The sequence below is a fragment of the Cottoperca gobio genome, chromosome 6 (genome assembly GCF_900634415.1).
Source record: "Cottoperca gobio chromosome 6, fCotGob3.1, whole genome shotgun sequence".
Taxonomy (NCBI): Eukaryota; Metazoa; Chordata; class Actinopteri; order Perciformes; family Bovichtidae; genus Cottoperca; species Cottoperca gobio.
The window spans coordinates 11,093,058-11,108,451 of record NC_041360.1 but is presented as its reverse complement, the minus strand read 5'-3'; positions in this window follow the sequence as shown (position 1 = coordinate 11,108,451).

The window sequence follows — 15,394 nt, the reverse complement described above, 5'->3', positions numbered from 1 at the left end:
CTTACATATGAGTATGAATACATGCTTGTACGTCCACACTCTTTTGAGTGTGCAAACAGGGTGGGGGTACCCAGCAGCATCAGGGACAGCCAGCAGCCATTTCTTGTGCTTGACGGAGCTGTCAGAATGCATCGGCTCGCCCCCTGTCTTTTGGGAGCGCAGGGCATGCATTTCCTCCATCAGAGAATGGAAGGATGAAACCTGGGAGTTGTCTTCATCTACAAGGACAGACAGATCCCCACAAAGAAAGGTACAGCAGACTTGTAAACAGACAGAATCTGACAGTGCGAGTCAGAGGAGTGGGACATGGTCTGAGGCTGAGACGTGAGCAGACTTGCCTGTTACATCCCACGCCAAATTATGACAAGAGAATTCCCTTAACCGCCAACTGACTTCTAATATTTTTTTTTGTGTGTGAATGTACAGCACAGTATATGTATGTGTTGAGCCGATACTATTAGATTAAGTCGGGTAGTGTGTTTTCTATTATATAAACCGCATTTTATGACTTTCCCTGCTAGCTCAGTTACATTATATAACTTCAACTGAACCTATAGCCAAGGGTCAAATTCATAAATCATGCCTCACAACTATCATGATACATTCCTTGAAGTTCAATCTTTTTCCATAACTGTGACATATAAAAACTCATAACTCATACTGATGACGGTGAATACATTTGATTAAATGCCAACTGAAGAATTGAGAAATAACGTACTAATCTCAAGAAAAACAGCATTGGTTGAATAATAAGTTATAGCGAGTGGAAGATAACTGTCTCCTCCGTTCTCCTCAGTCAGCTCGTTGTGGAACAATAAAGTAGAAATATAAAGTCGTTGCTGAAATCTTGTTTAGTCACCAGGCTGGAATCATCATTGCCGACGTGTTACAACAACAACCCACTGGTATCTGATTCCTTCTTAATGCTTGATGTAAATACAAACACTGGTAGTGTTGTGTGTGTGTTTAGGAAGCTTCACACTTGGAGGGATGGAGCGGTTGGCCTATGCTTTGATTGTCTGCTGCCAACACCTTCTGTTTGTTTACTGTACAGTGAGATAAGCAAAACCCAAAACATAGTAAAGGCTCAGCATGCTCCAACGATCATCCTTTCCTCTGGAATGCCACTGAGCAATGAATGCAATAATCTCTGAATCAAGGAGGAGTTGTTCGTTTAAACGGGACATAGTTGTTTGATCCAAGTACAACATAATTTGTCAAGGTGATGTCTGAATAGATTATTGATGAACATCAAATGGAAAAATCTAGATGTGATAGTTTTATATGTGGCTTATTTATCTGACATATCTGCTATCATTATAAACTATGTAATCTTGGCTAAAAGTTGAAAAGATTCAGAGAGAACCTTTGTCAAAAGAGAAAGTAGAGTGGAGTGTGCAGAGCAGGGGTCGGGAACCAGACAATTTTGAGCTTTGTTTCGCGAAGTGCGCGGCTTCGCTCCCAACACAAACACCCGTGCGCACACACCTACAGTCAGAGACAGAGCGGAGGAAAGGAGAGGAGTGAACAGAAAAAAATATCCACGCACGCACGAAGATATTGAAGGCCCTGTCATACCATCATTTGCTATCGTAATATCTGATCATTTCAAAAGAATTGCTGCAAAGTAATTCCCTTATGGGGCGAAGTAAAAATATTTTGCATCTACTGTTGTTTGACTTTTGGGAACTTATGAATTTGTACTGTTGACCAATAGCCTAAGCACCGCGTCCATAGTGCTAACCTATAGCTTTGAGGGAACATAAAGCTGGAGAGTTCATAACATAGGAAAGTACCAAACCTTAAAGGTGATGGTTTACATGGACTTCGCTACCTTGGAACAGAGCCAGGCTAGCTGTTTCCCCCTGTTTCTAGTCTTTGTGCTAAGCTAAGCTAACCGGCTGCAGGCTGCAGAAAGCAAATTAACATATTTCCAGTTGAACTATTGTTTCAATACCTGTGTTTCACCATCCACTTTAATTGTGCGTTCCTGCATCTCGCGTGGTGTATTTACAGAAAGCGTAACCAGGCCATTGGAGCCAATTATACAAAGAACGGTCTCCAAACCCATCGTCCAGGCGGAGGAATCACAGAAATATTTATCCTGTTTAAAAGTTTAGGAAGGAGAGAAAGGGCCTTGGCACTAAACCCTTTAGTGAGGCAAGGGGAATGAAAACCTCCAGTGTAAAAGGACCTATTAGTCTCAGGACATGGGCATTAGCATGATAGTAGACTTAGCCTCTGGGCTGAAGGAGAGGGACGCTGTCTCTACGCTTTCAGCTAGCGGGAGAAGGGGGGTTCCTATACATAAACACACACACACACACACACAAAATCTCTCTGATAGGCAGGGAAATGCAAAGTGGGGCCCTATACAGAGCATGAGGCACACCAGCGACCCAGTAAATAAGGAGGAGGCGGAGGCGGGGAGGAGAGAGGGCGGGTCGGGGAGTGAAGGAGGGCGATAAAGAGAGAGGAGAATTAAACTCGCTCACAACAGACCAAGAAGAGGAGAACCATTAAAAGATGTAAGGAGCAATTTGTAAAACTGCAAGTGACAACAATGCTTTGCAAGCATGAATAAGGAGTTTATACCGTCTTTCTGTATCTAACAGTCACTCTGTTAAAGCTGCAAATGTTCTACTCTGCTCCATTCTGTAATGATGAGTTAACAGGTGAATTGTATTCCAGCCATGACTCCTCTATGTATCGTAATAAAAAATTAAGTTTCAGATGTTCAGTGAGTCCTGAAGATTTCAACTTTTCCATGCACAGTTAAGAAGGAAAGTAGGGATGGAAGCTTGAGCAGAGGAGGTTCAAAAGGATGGGAGGGGTTAACCTGTGCACAACAAGTTGACCAACACTTCACGCCGAGTTTGGAGAGAAAGAGTTCACACAGGAAACCCAGTCAATTCTAAAAATACACACAAACAAACACCCAGTGTTCATTCAAACACAAATACAAGCATAATCATGTGCGGTCATACAAACATGCAAATGTGTGTGTGTGTGTGTGTGTGTGTGTGTGTGTGTGTGTGTGTGTGTGTGTGTGTGTGTGTGTGTGTGTGTGTGTGTGTGTGTGTGTGTGTGTGTGTGTGTGTGTGTGTGTGTGCGTGGGTGGCAGATGAAGGGAGTAGCCTCAGTCTGGGGTCACAGAGGGCAGTTATGTACAAAGCGTGTGTTGATATAGTGTAAAGATGGAGGACACACAAGCAACTCATGCAGGGAGAGGGCAACAAGTGGAGAGAATGAACCTCATTGTATGTCCGTTAGGGAGATGACGAGCATGGAGGGGTGGTGATGGTTTTGGTGTGTGTGTGTGGGGCGGGGGGCCTAAAATTAAACAACAAAACTGAAAGTGCATCCTGGCATTGAACTGTGCACCGACTAAACAATCAGTGGGCAGCGGAAGGAGGGAGGGTAGGTTACAGAGAGGAGACACCTCCAGTCAGTCCCTGGAAATATGATAAATGGGCTGTTTAATGTCTGCATTCATAGTTTTGAGACAAGGCAAGGACGTTGAGGGATTAGGCCGTGAGAGTCAATATTAGTGTTGGTGGCATTAGGAAAGCCCTGTCTGGTTAAACAAAGTAGGGCATAAAGCGTTTCCAGCTGATGTCAATGTTTGAACAATACTTTGAATCATTTGCACAGAGATGAGGTCTGCCTTGATTTATCTAATAGATCAGTCGCTGGTGTGGGGCTGATAGAGAGTCCTGCATAGTAAGAGGAGGCACAGCAGCTTTCTCGATGGACTGATAGGGGGTAGAAAGAGTTGAAAACAATCATGTCCTGATTTAGTAGGATATAAATTGTAGTTGTTTTGCTGGGATTCTGCTTAAATGTGTAATATTATGGTAGTCCTTGAAACAAAATAACCATACATATCAGCAGTGCATCAATCAGCAAATGTTATTGATCAATGATAGTCACTCAGTGCTATGCTCTTGGTTTAGTTTTCCAAAACCTGAATGAACATTATATAAGATGGATGGAGCTTTGGACTTGCATCACAGTTTGGATACAATAGTTTATGGTTTTTGTTGTATAGTTGTAGTCAGTATTTGAAACATCCATAGTGTCTTCGCTTATTTTAACAGTTTATAAAGGGACACAGGGATGAGATGCATTTGTATAAGTATGACGTGTCATTCAACAACATCTAAAGGAAAGAGTTTATACCTGTTCTGAATAACCATCTTACTAACCCATCTTTTCAAAACAATTATGTGTCTTTTGCATGTCTTTGCATGTCTTTTGTCTCAACGCCATCAATCTGACAAATGGAGATAATGGTGCACACATTCGGACAGTCTTGTTCTGCAGACCCTAACTTAGGACTTGCAAACACTTAAACTCCACAGCAAAAGTAAAAAGGAACTCTGCTGAGACCAATGATGCCTATCTACGACAACGGTTCACGAGTTTGGCCATGGTACGTGAATCTGTTTAGAAGTCATTCACCTTATTGTTATAGGCCACTCTCCCTGCCACACCCCCTTTTTTTTCTCCAATTGGCATGAACACACACACACTCCTTCACACCCACACAATTGAGCTCCATGCCAAATGTCAGCCTCCTAGAACGTTGCACGTATTAGGACAGGGACATATTACACCTTTATCATTCTTATTCGTACGTACAGTTTGGTGAGCTTAATATTTCCATCAAACTCCACCTGAGCAGACGTCTATTCAGCAAGAATAACTGAAAACACCTTTGTGTATGTGCCAGGCCTTCAATCATACTGGTTTCTTCTATTTTAAGCCACAACCCAATTAAAAAGATATTTGTGATGAGATGAAGATACAGTAGGTGGTCAGCAGCAACCTGTGTTATTTGGGGAAGCTATGGGTAGACTCAGACACAGTCAGGAGCACCAGCGACAGATTTACCTCCTGCAGAGTACAAATCTGGAACACCAACAATGCTGGGCAGAAGCAGCTGATCACTATTTGAAAGCACAGTTACCTCTACAGTAGCACCTGAGTCCGTTTGCCAGTTTTAAATGTAATAGTTATACCAAACATTGTAATGATATGCAACCTCATGCCTTATTATCTTAAAGGTATTGCACCTTAGAAGTGGGAAACTAGAAATTCAGTTTGTAAAATTAGCTGTTCTGGTTTGTGGTTTATCAGAAATGCATTAAACATAACAATTCAAAGGTTACAGATATTGCTTCAAATGGTTTTCCCATTCAATCAAAACCCAATATAGTTCAATATAGATTATTATGTTTGGATATAAAATGCATTAGAGCAGAAAATAGGATCTTTTCACAGCAGCCATTTTTCCATATCATTGCAGGGTAAGCACAGTGGTGATAAATAGCATTAATTATTGCCATGTTCCATGTAGGTGTGCCAGAGCCCTGGCACTGTGCATGCTGGCTCTGTGAGACACGTGTATTTTATCAATTACAACTGTGTTTAACCTGAATTGATACGTCAATATGTCTGCTGTAAAAAGGGTCTATTTGTACAACAAGTGAGGTCATAGGGTCAACTTAAAGGCTATGCACCAAGCGGCAACCTCCAGGGCTGAGCAGTGAAGCCTATGCAGAAGTGCCAAAAACTGCAGTTCATCCAATGTCCACTTGCGTCTGGCTCCAAAAGGGAGTCAATCTCAAATGGAAGCTTTACAACGTCTCTTCAGAAACCTGTGGGTGACCTCAAGGAGGCTGCGTCCATATTGTATACAGTCTATACTCTGCACACCCACACAGGTGTTTCCATTTATTCTGGCTGCTTATTAGATGTCTGCTCAGGCCAAGTCCAGGAATGAATAAGAATGATAATGGTGAAGTTCTACTGCTGGATCAGATGCCCTTTCCACAGCAGAGATTTTGACTTGTCATATTAGGAAAAGCACAGGTGTTACTTTTAACATTAACGAGGTCTCTTTGCCGTTTAAGTCTCCCAGCAAGACGGCTCGCACAATTCCAGGGCCCTGAAACTGAAGCAGCTAAAATTAAATTCAGCCATCATTCATTTTGTCAGATATATCATATAAAAGCTGAGGACCCCGTGATCAACAACACTTCCATCGGTAAACAAATGCACAAAGAGAAAGAAAACAGACGTGACATGTCAAAATGTCTTCTCTGAAAATGGCCTATAAAGCACAGCTTTAACAACATGGACTCTAACTAGGCAAAATAAGTGAAAACACCTGTCTAGGTGGACCCTGAATCTCGCCTATGAAAGGAGTTATTATTGCTTACTTTCTATCTTGTCTGTTGATATTTCGTATTTTATGCACTTTCACATCTAAATTACAATGTCATATCATTATTTAGTCTGAGATTGGAGGAAAAAATACTTGCTGGATTGAGCACTTCCGGCTTGTTAAAGAAGCTGAATATTTATAAACTTGAGTTTTAATAGTTCTAGTTTATTGATAGTTACAGTAAGTTTGGACTATCATTTTAAATCTAGCAAAGTGCAGTCACCTGCAGAATCTTCACACAACAGAATAAGTATACCTCATAATGTATGTGTTGCAATCCAGCATGCAGCGGCTGTCAATTAAACACTGTGACATGAGCAGTTAACCAAATGCTCTAATAAAACATTAGAGAAATCAAACAGAAAAGGTGTGGCAACATAGAGCCCTCCTTTATCAAGACAAAGGGCCTCGTTGTTTTTCAGGAGAAATTTTACAACTGTTACAACAGTTTGTTTTGATCCAGATGATAAACGAGTCTCTCTATTAGTACAGCCCAAGGTTGTAACTGCAACTTCAAAACGACCCCACACAACCTGGCAGTACAGTTCCTCATACAATATGTCAGATAACAAATGACATGCAAACCATATTCAAGATTTCATTGATAATGCATCAGTATTTTATAAAGAGATATTGATGTTCATCAAAATAACTGTTCTACAAGTGTTTGCATATGCACACCATTTAAGCAATGACAAACTAGAGTTACGTGTGTGTGTGTGTGTGTGTGTGTGTGTGTGTGTGTGTGTGTGTGTGTGTGTGTGTGTGTGTGTGTGTGTGTGTGTAGAGGTATCCCTATAAGACAGGGGGAATATGCTTGGCCCGCCTACAGCTGTGATGAATGGGTCTGAGGCTTTGTACCACAATGCCCCTTACTTCATTACTGTCACATGGAACAGATGGTGCCTTTCACCGTAGCATCACATACACACACACACACACACACACACTCACACGTTCTTTCCGGGGATGCCATCGTTCTGTGATGTGTGCACACACACACGCAGGGGACAAGGAGGCTTAATGAATTCTACACCACATGCAGCTTCTGCGCTCAGCTGAGGCATTAATTTACAGATCTGAAGAGCAACCAAACAAAAAATTTGATCATGAGTATGAAATGTTAAACAAACCAAACAGGGGGTAATTGAATGAATCAGGGAATAAACAAAGACCTGTGTTCCATCTTCCAAATGGAAAATTGTTTTGGTACTTGGGAATCTTGATTTGCCAGCGCAGTAGCACAACATCCCAAGATGTTTGAGGGAAAACAACAATGTGTGTGTGTGTGTGCATGCGTGTGTGTGTGTGTGTGTGTGTGTGTGTGTGTGTGTGCATTGATGCCTTGGGGACAGCAGGTTACACGCTCTTCTTTTCACTGTGTACCGCAACTGGTGTTCAGTGTATGAAACACACACAAAGTTCAAAATTTGAGCAAGCGCTTTTCTTTATTATGCATGCAAACACGTTTACTAAATCAAACATGAAATATGTCAACAACCACGTTAAACATTGCCCTTGTTTTAACAGTGAAAGGGCATCAGATGCACATAGATCGGCTAAGAATAAAAGATCTCACCTACTTCTTGCCCACTTTTTTTTCTTCTCCTTCATTCAGGCCATAAAGTCCTAAGCCTGTGGGTGTGTGTCACATTTGTGAAGGCCCACTGCTTGAACAACTTTCTGCTCTGCCTTAAACCAGATTGTCCTACTGAAGCCTGACCGTTATCCCTTCCATCCCGCATGGGTCACAAATTAATAAGTCCCCGCTCACTCAGTCGCACAGGAGCATCCCTGGAGCGCACAACTGTGAAGGGTAAATGGCGCACGAGCCAAGGGGGCTGCACTGTGGGGTGGAGAGGTGTGAGGAAGCAGGGTGGTGGGTGGTGAGGTCACCTCTGGAGACATGGTTAGCATAGTGATGATGGATGTACAGTAAGTCTTACTGATGAGGATCATTTTAATTATTTTATGTGGAACAGGCATCTAATCTATTTCTCCCTCTCTTTCCTGTCTTTGCTAATCTAATTAAAATCTTTAGTATTCACCAACATGTTCTCAAACTCAGCTTAGTTACTATCATCATCGTGTACCACATGTGCATCTTCATTTCCTTCTTCAATAAATATTTCTTGGTCCAAACTGTGTCTCACCTGTCCCGCAAAAAGAAAAAGAAAAAGGCTATTGGACAAACAGTCACAGTCTGAGGAGCAAAGTTCACAGGGCTGCACACTCTGCTTTAAAGTTACACCTGCCAATAAGTGGGTGCTGTAAACACTATCTTTAACTTAGCACACACGTTTGGGCACCACTATCTAACTGAAAATCAGAGCCGCTGATACAGGCACTGAGACCACACGCCACACAGTCCCCAGTCCAAGCTCTATCTCTGGGTGGAGCGAGTCCAGACTACATGGTCCCAGTATTATCTTATTGGTTTAACATTAAGCAAACTTTGGCAGCACACCAGGCCACCAGCTATTGGTTCCTCTTTGCTTTATCATATTTCTATTTACTCTCCTTTCCTTCTGCTATCTTAAAGGGGGCTATTAAAGATGCATCTTTCTTTTTTACAAGCGAACCAAGGCAGGGTGTGTGTGTGTGTGTGTGTGTGTGTGTGTGTGTGTGTGTGTGTGTGTGTGTGTGTGTGTGTGTGTGTGTGTGTGTGTGTGTGTGTGTGTGTGTGTGTGTGTGTCTGTGTGTGTCCGTGTGTGTTTAGGTACTTTTACTTAAGAGGTCAGCAGGAATGGGACAGAAGGAGAAAATCAGGATAAAGAATAAGGAGATTGTATCACATCTCTTTTCATGATTACCTCATAGAAATGATAGTGTGACTAAAAAAACAAACCTCTCTCCATTCACACATTAAATATGTCTAAAATGTATATGTCTAAAAATAAAAATTAGTAAGGAAGGTCAAATATGATATTGTGGGAAGTAGCAGAGTGCACAGCTCCATAACTTAAATAATGTATCGGGTGGCAAGGATCAATAGAAACAAAACACCAGCACTCACAGATATAGGGCCTTCTTGTTTATTATGGGCCCATAATAAACAAGAAGGCCCTATATCTATAGATGCAAGTGTTTCTTCTAATAGTGAGAGATAACATAAATTAAAAATAGGAATTTGACTCCCAATTTTTAAACGTAAAGGACAAAAGCTGCCTCTTTATTTCAAAACAATATGTGCAAATGTTAACACATCATGTACCACAATACGCAAACAATGGCTGAATGAATGGCCTTTTTTTGGACTATTAGTGGAGTAACTGGTCCCCGTGGGCAGCAGATGCCGGACAACCTCCTCACCCTGCAACAATAGCTCCCAGTCCATGCTGTCCATCCATCTGTATTTGTCCAATACAGTAAAGAATCCCTGCAGGAAAACCAACTGGCATTCTTCTGTTGTCTATTGTAACGAAAATATCACAGGAATGGATCACTAGGAAGACTATCCAACCTAATTCTCTGAAACCAAAAAGAAGGTCATGAATGGACTGGGATTGATCAGGGAACAAATAGACCAAATTCTCCCAGCCTGCCTTTCTCTACACACACTAGAATCTGAATGGTTAACTTAGTTAATATCCACAGCCTGTGGCTTCATCCCTGTCAAAGTCTGATGGAGTAGCCGGTTTCAGTAGGTGGCTCGTAATGTCTGGGGGGTTCATACATGCTACTGCTGCTGCTGCAGGTCTTCACTGCTGTCTCTGAAGTGAGTGAATGTGGACCCCCCAGTAGAAGTGAAAGCACATCACACATTCCTGTGTCTACAAGGAGATTACTTATCACTGCAGTGACACTGGACACCAATGGGTCAAACACATGTTTGCATCAACCCCTGGAGGAGTACACCTCTCTTATTAAATGACCTGATGCATTGATTGCTATACATTGGTCTAAAAAGTAAAATACTTCCTCAGCAATCAGAACAGGGCAATGCACCATCTTAACATTTAGTGGTTTAAATCATTGTGTATTTGTCATTTTATCTTAGCTGACTGATCTATAGTTTATGACTTGGAAGCTGTCACATCATGACAAATAGTATATATGCTTCTGGGCGTCAAACTCTCTCAACGTTCAATGCCTACGCAAGTTTTATGAGCTAAACAGCCTGAAAAAAGACTGGAGATACAATGACTCAAAATATTTGAATCAATTAGTTCTTAAATATTTTGCAGGCATAGAAAGGCTTGCTTTCTGAACAAATGGTTTCATAATTTATGAAATTAGGTAAGAATTGTATTTTATATGGGGTACCAATAAAATACTTACTTGGTACCCCATTAGGTACAGGACCAAATACACTTTGTTTTTGCCACTAAAGAAATCTAAAAAAAAAAGAGTAGAAACTTCTGAACTAGACAACTAACCACTTTGTTCAGCTGCCTAATGTGTTAGCCAGACTTATTCAGTGCTATCCAGAGGCTTTCAACTTGCTTCTAAGTTGCCAAACGGGTTATATGTATTACAGAAAGTCCTGAAAGAACAGGACAATTATAGTCTTGTTATGGAGGCTGATTTGAATGGGTTAGTTAGTGTAACGACCACAGGGCGGTGTGCTATCTGCCTGTCTGCTGGGTGGTAAAGCTCCAGCCTGGACTCTGCCCAGAGAAGAGGAATGGGGGAGGAGGAGGGATGAAGGGAAGCAGGGGTTTATCCTTTATTGCCCATAAAGACCCAAGAGAGGAGTCGCTCGTGTGCAGTAAAAAGCTCTCGACATCTGCCGGGATGTTGACTCAAAATCTTTATCACCAATATCTAATCGCTCGCCTTCTCCCCCTGATAAATGGGCTCATGTCGGAATTTTCCCCCTCTAACTAAGAGACATGCTAAACACAGGTGTGGGTGTGGGTATGTGTGTGTGTGTGTGTGTGTGTGTGTGTGTGTGTGTGTGTGTGTGTGTGTGTGTGCGTGTGCGTGTGCGTGTGCGTGTGCGTGTGTCTGTGTACAGATAGAGGGGATATGTGAAGACCTGTGCAATCACCAGTGCAGGTGTAGGTGTGTGTTTACCTGTGGATTCTATATACCTGCAGAGGTCTTGAACCTGGACAGGGCATAAAGAGAGTGTGGTTGTTACCTAACAAACTGTGAATAATGGTGAGCAGAGCAGACCTGCTGCCACACGCCATCGAAATTAACTGAAAACACAATGCACATGCACACAAATTCAAAGAGAGATAGGCTGTTGATGCTTATTATGCGGTGGATAATTAAATTGAATGAATGTGGTGAGCCGCTGCTTTCTTTTCCTTTCTGTCTTTCTTTCTCGAAGAAATGCTTCTGACATTCCTCTCAATGACTAAATAGGGAGAAAAGAAAATCAAGTGATGTTCAAAGCTGACGGTTTCTTTAGATCAATAACAATGAGAGGTCTTTTTCAGATTCTCTGTCTGATGTGAGATACTAAGATCTTACACACTTCAAAGTGTTAGGATTACACTCTTTGCTTCTGTTAATCCCGGGGAGTCAAATGACAAGAGCTGCTTCTCTTGTTCGCATGGGATGGCATGGGTCGAAAACTGTTACCACCGGCAACAAAAACACAAGGGAGAAAAAGCGAAGTGCTCTCTACCTGAGTCTAAATATTGACTCTGAGGTCTGTCACTTCGTCCAGTTTTGCTTGACTGCTGTTCACACAAGAGCAGCGTGATTCAAGATAAAAGCACTGCACTTCATGGAAGCCATTACAAAAGCACAAACCAGAAACTGCTCAATCTTGTACTAATCCTCATTTTTCAAACACTGATGAATACTGATGAATGAGCACACTGCTGTAAGACCAAACATCACCCAGAAACTCTGCGTTGACGTGCACCTCCATGTGCAGGTACAGACCATAAATTGGTCAGGTTTGAGGAGTGACAGTAATTGTGATGTGTTCTGTCGCTACCACAGGAACATAGCAACAAAATGTGGTTCAAGGACTCCAGGCTAACCTGAAGGACTAGCGTGTGTGTGTGTGTGTGTGTGTGTGTGTGTGTGTGTGTGTGTGTGTGTGTGTGTGTGTGTGTGTGTGTGTGTGTGTGTGTGTCTGCACATGTAAAAAGCAACTACTGTCAGTAGAACTAAAGTCTCGCCACACCCAGAGGTGCATGTTATAATGGTTGAAATACAATGTGAACAGACTTAGACACACACCCACACACACAATAAAAAACACAAACACACACACAACTAGTGACTTGTGCCGTCTGAAAATGTGGAACCAGTGGGGGAACGTGAAAAATGACAATAACAGTACTCATGTACTACACTGATAGACAATATTGAGACTTGTGTACTTGAGTGTTTCTATTTTATGCCACTGACTTCTAATTCACCACATTTAAGAGAAACACATTGTACTTTTTACTCAGTTACTTTTATTTGACATATGTACTTTGTACTTAAACATTCAAGCACACGATGACCTTATAGATTACATTAACCAACAGTATATAAAGTACTTAGAATTAGCTAAATCTCCAATACATCAGTAAAATGGTAGTTATATGAAATAGAATATATATTAATATACCACTACATGGGCAATTTTTCCACGAATACCTTTACTTTTGATACTTTAAGTACATGTGTTTATAATAGTTTTGAATGCAAAACTTTTACTTGTAACGGGGTATTTTTACATGGTGTCGTCGTTATTTTTATTTAAGTAAAAGATCATCATTGTCCAGTTCACATACTGCACACGATACATTAACCCACTCAATTTCATTACAGGCCTAGCTAAGACAAATGACAGCTTTACAATGTTTGAGTGAAATCTGTCTTCAGTGGTTTTACAGCATTCTTTAATTGAGACAATGCCGTCTAATTACCCTCCTTACCCACATGTGACCCTTTTGCCATATTAACTCTTCCAGAATGTGCTTGCTTATCTGTAAGTAATGCAATAAAAGGGAATATACGAGTGAAAGTGAAGTAAAGATGCATGTATTATGAGGCAGTCCGTCTACAGTGCAGGTGAGTACGCACACATCTCAAAATGGTCAGCAGATAGGAGCTGTCACTAAACAATAGAAGCAAGGCTGAGGCCCAGCCGGCCAGCGCTGCAACTGCAGGGGGATGCAGACGCATACTGATAGAGGATGAGAGAGGGAGAAAAGGAAGACCTCCTACCAGCAAGGCCACACAGGATCAGCCACATTGTACTAATTCATCTGACCCCCAGTCGGCTTCCGTTTGTGTTTGTTTGTTTGCTTGTTTGTTTGTTTGTTTATTGGGGGGGTAACACATCTAAATCCCAGTAGTACCGGTGAACTAGCACGCTGCTCTCTCTAAGAACATAGTATTGACATACTGGGCACATAGATTGTTCATTCCCCTGGCATCAGTGAATACGGTTGAAATGGGATTACACAGTGACTTGTCTTCAGCTCAGTCCTCCACCCTTTTTTTTTGTCTTTTTTCTAGCCCTACTTTGGACCTGACCCTTCTCTTAGGTCTATAAAGCCACGCTGATGAGCCTGACTGGCCCGAGCTCTTGGGGCCAGTAATAATCTCTCTTTAGGAGGCTGAGAGGGTGAAGTGAGCCATAAGAACCCTCTCTGTCAGCTTTAACCGGCCAGCAGAAAGAAAAAGTCATAATTATAGTACTCTATCTGGCTGGATTTAAATAAAGCTTCCTGGCTGGGCCCCTATAGACACACACTCTGTCGCTCATACACACACACACACACACACACACACACACACACACACATGCACTTCAATAAAGAGGCACTAATCAATCAGGGGTTCCCTGCCACGGCTTCATTGGAGCCTCTTTCTGAAAGAAGGACTGACAGCCCTCAACCTCCCAGTATTGTCAGACAAGACTGATTAGGCTTCTGACTGGCTACCCTCAGCCACCAGCTAGAAAAGCATAGAGGTTAAAAGGTCTCCATTTGAAATTGACGAGCACTGAAAAGTTCTGGACACCTGCTTTTTAAAGTGATGCTTGTCGCTGCAGTTCTATCCTCCTTTTTTGTTATTTGCAATTTGAGGGCAGTGCAGGGGAGAGGGAGAGAGTTGTTTGAGAGAGTAAAAAAGGGTGAGTGGGGTGCGTGTGTGTGTGTGTGTGTGTGTGTGTGTGTGTGTGTGTGTGTGTGTGTGTGTGTGTGTGTGTGTGTGTGTGTGTGTGGCTTAAGTTTTGAAGGGGGAGCTTGGCTGTGGGCCAAGGCTGGAACAAAGAGGGGACACTCTTTACATGCATAGCCAGACAGAGTAAACTGGCCAGCAGCACTGCCAGCAAATACAAGGCTCAAAAACAGACTTAGAGAGAACGGAAAGAAGAAGGAAAAAAACAGGAATATCAGACTAACCCGACCGTCAGCTTGTTCCACCTCCAAAACTTTTCATCCTTCGTGTTTGGTTAAAATGATAAAATGTATTGGTTGGCATGAGTATAGGTCGTTAAATAGCACAAGCTGCTTAGATTTTATTGTGTTTGTGTTCAATATAGAACTGCTTGGCCATGGGTAAACGGAAAAGATATCCCTTCGTAAACACCCACATGATTAACAAATACTGCCAATTAGTGCAGCACAGCAACTGAGACAGTGGAGGACGGAGAGGAGTGGAGAGGAGTGGAGAGGAGCGGAGAGGAGAGGAGAGGGGAGGAGAGGAGAGGAGAGGAGAGGAGAGGAGAGGAGAGGAGAGGAGAGAAGAGGAGATGAGAGGAGAGGAGAGGAGAGGGGAGGAGAGGAGAGGAGAGGAGAGGAGAAGAGAGAACAGAAGAGGAGATGAGAGGAGAGGAGAGGAGAGGAGAGGAGAGGAGAGGAGAGGAGAGGAGAGGAGATGAGAGGAGCAGAGCGGAGAGGAGAGGAGAGGAGAAGAGAGGAAAAGTGAACATATACAGATACACATGTCTAACCTATTGATAGAGTATCACTTACTTATACAAAATGTATCAGACGAATGCCCAACGAATGCATAACGTATACAAAAATATGGCGTATACAAAATATCGGCAACACGCTGGTTTACGTAGATATAAGGTAAGGTATAAGTAGTATTCATTAAGAGCTCACTGTGTTACGCTGGTGTACGTAGATATAAGGTAAGGTATAAGTAGTATTCATTAAGAGCTCGCGGTGTTACGCTGGGGTGCGTTGTTGAACGCTGATGTTTTGAGCATGTTCAAAATTACCGGACGTACCCGACGTGTGCTTC